Source organism: Triticum aestivum, chromosome 2B (genome assembly GCF_018294505.1).
Source record: "Triticum aestivum cultivar Chinese Spring chromosome 2B, IWGSC CS RefSeq v2.1, whole genome shotgun sequence".
In the NCBI taxonomy this organism is placed as follows: domain Eukaryota; kingdom Viridiplantae; phylum Streptophyta; class Magnoliopsida; order Poales; family Poaceae; genus Triticum; species Triticum aestivum.
The window spans coordinates 107,000,916-107,007,234 of record NC_057798.1 but is presented as its reverse complement, the minus strand read 5'-3'; positions in this window follow the sequence as shown (position 1 = coordinate 107,007,234).

Below are 6,319 nucleotides of genomic sequence, written 5' to 3'. Positions count from 1 at the left end.
GCTAGGGCACTCCTGGGAGCCATCGCCTCCGTGGCTAGGGCACTCCTGGGAGCCATCGCCTGCCCATGAGAGATCTTTTGAGGTCTCTGCGTGGCGGCGAGCCCTCTCTTTTTTGCACAACCTTGGTTGCCGCTCCCTTGTTAAGAGTAGTTCTCGACCTAGAGCCCAGCCCACCGACCTCGATCAATTTTTTGTTAGGTAGTTCCCCTTTTTATAATCTAAGTACTAGCACTAGTACTAAAACCCGCATAGTGGGAACACGTTCAGGTTTGGTACGTACTAGTAGGTGTGAGCAGGCTTGCACTTAATTCTAGCACTAGTACTTTCTAATGTGATGGGAACAAGGTAAAGATTAACTGATGGTTTTGGTTTCGAGGCCCGAAACGGCTCCCAATGAGTTTAGTGGAACATAAATTTCAAGTACTCCCTCCATCTCAGTTTACAAGGCTTGCACGTGTATCTAGGTCGTCAATGTAACTTATATAAAATAAATGGTTTAACATAATAAATATATCATTAAAAAATAGAATATTTGAAGTTTGTAATGATATATTTTTCGTAATCTATGCCTCTTATTAAGTTGGTCAAATTAACGACCTAGGTACACGTGCAAGACTTGTAAACTAAGATAGAGGGAGTACTACCCTGCTCAAATGCGGTCGCACAAGTCAGTGATGTGACTGGTCGTACATGTAGTACCAAGCCGATGTGTGTCCCTTCGGTGAGACGCGGGTCCGACCGACCGTCTGTTGGTGCGACCGACCGTAAAGTATTACACGATGGAGACTTCTAGTTGTGGCTTTAGTTGATTGTCACGACCAAGCATTCTAAAACTAGTGATAAATCAAATACCATCTTTTTCCAAACGACCAAGTATTTTCACGGGAATACAATACATATAGATGGAGTGATTGTCAAGGTTGCAAACCGACATGGCGTTGCAAGTTCACTACATCACTTGCGGGGAAGGAGGGCAGCTCACCTCGCCTACAATGCATGCCCAGCGGCGCCACCGCAACTGGTCACGGGATTTGGCTTCTCCTACATGCACAAATATTATGTTACTTACAAATATGGTCAAAATTGGCACAAAATACGAAGGATACCAATGGAAGTACTAGCAACCCATAATTTAACTACTCGCATGTGCGCAGTGGAGTAGTAATGTCTTTCTTCCGCCCTCATGTCCACTCAATTTGCATGCGCTGTATTAATTGACCATCAATGAAGTGAAGGACTTTAAACGCATCAAATTATCACATGGGGTGGATCTTGGTACAAAAATGCATCTGCCCGTGTACCCGCGTGTGCCTGCAAGGGAATGAGTGCGTGCGTGGCATGCGTGCACATCTTCGCTTCATGCATGTACCGCTAGTGTGGCTCAGAGAGGACGAGTACATTCTTTAGGAACCAGCAGCAAGTCACTGTGATCAATCCACACAAGGAGATCACGACAACACCTCCACATGTGCCACGTGGCTTCATGAACTGTAAGAGGGACATTGTGTAGTGTGCCATTGGAATTCTAATTTACATGTTTTGCACATACTCGAAGTACTAGTAAGGTACACGTGCTTTGCACGCATCAGATTTGGCAACCAAATTATGAATAAATACCACACTATAGCATGTAAGCTCTGAGTCATATATGCCTAATGTAGACCTTCGTTTAATTCTTATAGTTCATCTCATTTAAAATCAATTAGTTTTTATAAAAAAGCTAGGGCCTCTTTGATTCGTAGGATTTCCAAAATGCGGGAATAGGAAAAACATGGGATTAGAGTGGAATGTCGTCTTGAATCCTACAGGATTGTACGAGTGTTTGATTGTGCATAGAAAAAATGCAGGATTCTTTCAAAGAGGTTTGAGTGGATGGGATGTTTCCTATGAAATCTAGTGCAAATGAATCCTATGGAAAAATTCCTATGGTTTACAATCCTACGAATCAAACAACCAAGATAGGAAAAATTCCTAAGGATTAGAATCCTCCAAAATTCCTTTGAGAATCCTTTGAATCGAAGAAGCCCTTGATCTATTTTATGATTCATGGAATTGTGCGTTGTAAAGCATAAAGTAAAACACAAATAATGGCAATTCAACTAGAAAAAAGTTTGGGCAGTTATGATACGGAAGATCCTAGAACAAAGGAGAAGCACTTGTGTTTTGAGGTTTGTGCATTATGCTTAAGTTCAACCATGGAGTCTGCTAGATTGTACATGTGGCAAAATCCGGTGGGGGCTAGAAGATGGTGTGAGGGGCCAAGTGGAGGGAGACTATGAAGGAGTGCACAAGTGTGAGATCGATATTTAAAGAGAGGGGGCAAGAACGTGCGCTGTTGCGCGCAGTGGCGGAGCCATGAAAAATAAATGAGCTAGGGGGCCAAGTATTTCTAATCCTTTACGATGAGGGCCAATTCATCAACTTAAACCTTTTACCAGCAATTGTCTAATGATCACATTCATATTAGCCTCGATATATAGTGATGTCAGGGGGGCAGGGCCCTTGCTGCCCTCTGTCTTTGCCACTGTGCGCGTGTCTGAGAGATGAAGCGGAAGGCATGGGTGATGAGAGGGGGACGTTGGATATATAACTAATGTGGGTGTATTATCTATGTAATCCTATATAGAGAGGTATAGATTGATCGAGGTGGACGTGGGGAAGAGGGTGAGACCTCACTAGATATATAGATTGATCGGTTTGTGCGGAAAACTGTGAAAGACCTAGCTATACACACACACATATTGAGGAACATCGATCATTGCGCATGCACATGAGAGATAAAGAATGCCTGATATGATGGAGAGGGGGAGGTGTGTGTGTGTGTGTGTGCCTGCATGGGAGACCGGCCTGAAGAAAAAGATTGCATGTGTGCGATGGATAATGCCGACTGGTAGTGTGTGTGCATGCATGCACGAGAGAAAGATAGTGGTACAATTATAAAGAGAAGACGACTGTGTGGGTGTAAAAGACTAGGTGAGGTCATAATCAATGTAAAGTTGAATTCAAATATTTGAATAAGAGATCATGATGTTTGAAACCCATGCATGCATGAATATAATGGAGATATGCACGGTGTGGTTTGGAAATGAGCATGTTGTAATGTATACACATTGAACAAGGTCAGACTGGTTTGAATTTGAGATACCGATGGCAGACATCGTTCGTCCACATTGCATCCGTGCATGGACACACTATTCTAATTGGAGATGATGGGTGGCTTTGGCATCACATATCTATATCTATACCCCTACATATATTATATTTTATATTTTATATATAGTGTGCAAATAACTTTAACTTTGAAAGATGGTCGTTGGATGAGGCCAATCCAATGGTGCAGAGATGGCAAATTTGAGCACTACTGGCCGTTGGATATCATCTAGATTCCACCAGATTTTGCCACATGTATAATCTAGAAGACTCCATGGTTGAACTTAAGCATAATGCATAAACCTCAAAACACAAGCACTTCTTATTTGTTCTAGAGTCTTCCGTATCAGAATTGCTCAAATGTTTTTCTACATAATTTGTCATTATTTATTTTTACTTTATGCCTTACAACGCACAATTCCATGAATCTTAAAATAGATTAGCTTTCTCATAAAAACTAGATGATTTTGAATGAAATGAACTATAAGAATTAAACGAACATCTACATCATGCATATATGACTCAAAGCTTACATGCTATCATGCGGTATTTATTCATAATTTGGTTGCCAAATCTCATGCATGCAATGCATGTGTACCTTACTAGTCTAAATAGTGTTTGTGTGTGTGTGTGTGTTGTGCGTGTTAATCACATTGTACGTAGTATATCATACATGGTTTATATTCCGAACATCTACCTAGAGCATACATGTACTATGATTTGAATTCAACATAAAATGGATACATATATTTGAATTCAGGATCGTATGTACATGTAATTCATATTTATATGACCAGAGATTAAAAAGTCTGTCGAATGACGTGTAGCCTCACCTCTAGTGCATTCAGCTTTGATAGTAAAATTCAATTTCGACAGCAAAATTCAGTTTCGACAGTTAAGTTCAGTTTCGACAGTTAAGTTCAGACATGAGCGCCTGATGTATTTTACATCTAGCACTTTGTGGTTATGTATTTTATGTCATCTATTGGATATGATATTAGAATTTGATTCAGGTTAACATTGTCTCTCTTGTCCTGCTTCAGCCTCGGCGTCGTACAACTCACCGGAGCTGCTCCAAACCCTCCATCACAATGGAGTAGTACCCTGGGCTCCATCTCCAAATGCCTAAGATCTTCTTCCCCTCCTCCGACAGCCAAGTCAGCCGGAACATCCTCACCGACCAACCCAATCATGCTGAGATCGACATGGCTTCGCCAAAGAGGTTGTACTCTTGTTGCATCTCTTTTTTACTCTACATGTTATATATATTGTACACTGATCACACGTACTAACGGGAAATACGATTACTTTATCCTATTATATGACAAGCAATGAGGTACCAGGCAACTTAGCTATCCGTGATGGACTCTCTTGAATGCCATCATTATTTATCTCTGCGCGTTTGAGCTGTGAATTTGTCGATGGGCCTGGGAGTTGAGCTAGTAGGGCAGTGGCCTGGGTCCAAAGTAATAGAAGTAGCACAAAAACATTTTTTTAGTGTAGGCTTTTCCTTGCTCAAGCCTGCCTACTAGAATCGCCAGTGCTTGAAAGGAAAAGTGAAGGAAAAACATAGGAATTGGAAAGTTTCCTGTGGTACTACTATTCATGAATTTGGTTCAAAGGAATGGAGCAAAGGAAAACTGTCGGATTTGTTCCTGTAGTGTCTCCTTGAAAGAAAAACCATAGGAATTTCAATTTCCACTTGTCCTCCTTTTCAAATTCCTATTCATGAAGCACAAGACTAAGAGATAGTAGCATAATAGCATTATAACCGTACATTTTCTTGTGGTTTGACTTAATCTCACCATGCTTCTTTGCATCCTATGATCTTCCAATTCTTGTGAATCAAACACCCTGATTGGCAGAAATCCTGTGGCTATAAATTCTCTGTTTTGCACGTGCACTCCTATCCTATTCATGTCTATTTCCTATCCTTGCATTGTTAGAATCCTCAAATTCAAACAAGCCCTTACACAATTACTTCTGTTACAGATATGTGTCAAAGAAAACCTTGTGTGGTTTGTCCTGATCCTGCGGCGTTGTGTTCCACCCCAGCTGAGCTGCTCCAACAACGGAAGGGTTCACTACAGCAGGGATCTGCTCTCCAGACTGTCTTTCGCTGCCTTAGATCTTCTTCCCCGCCGCTGGCAGCCACGACAACTGCATTACCATCATCAACTGAGCAGATGACCATGAGGACTACACGGGTCCGCAAGAGAGGTCGCACTCTTCCGTTTCTGCTTACATTATGCATCGCTTAATATGATGACATGCTACTTTATCATTGTGTTCACCTATTAGACTCCGAGTCGGGTCTAAACTAATGCTGAAACTTTAGTTTTTAAATCGTTGTGGGGTACATATTGTGGCAACAGTCAGTACTATCTGTCTACTATCTGGTTAATCTCGGGCGTCTGCTATGAGTTTCATGTTGGGTGCAAACAAACATTAAAGGATCCATTATCTATATTTTTTAACTAAAGCTATTATCTGCCTACTATCATTGGTATTGGGTCTATCCACAGTTTGCTACCATCACTCTGGATTTGTGCATGCACTCCTTACATAATCTCACTATGTTTTATTCCTATGCATGTCAGTTATTGTACACAATGGAACTGAACATGTAGAGCAAAAGAGATGAGCCTTGCGTGGCAATAAAATTTCATGCAGACATCGCTGCATGGTGGGCGCAAAGGCAGCCCCCCTCCACCCGTTTTGGATCGTAATTAAGAGGAAGATAACTGTTCTGAGGGGGATTCACAAGGAGAAGACCACTCCTATTTACCCCCTGAGGTCTTTGCTCTAACTTGGCATGCTGATGTTGGTAATATCATGCATATGGTGCCTTGCATTGCTTATTGTATACATCAAAGATGTCATTTGCTTAGTTTATTTATCGTATATGTGAATCATGCAATGCCATCTTGTTTAGCTAGGCATCATATATGTGAATTTTGCAATGCCGCCCTGGTTAGCCAGTCATCTTATATGTGAATTATATCATGCCATCATTTTTTTATTACGTGTTAAATTTTTCAACAATTTTAGTACATTCAATTACTCTTCCCATGCATCAGCAATTCGGTACGGTCATGGAAAAATTTGGAGTGGTAACAAGGTCTTCAGAGCAGACAATGCTATCTTATGAAGCGCATGTCTTGCTGGT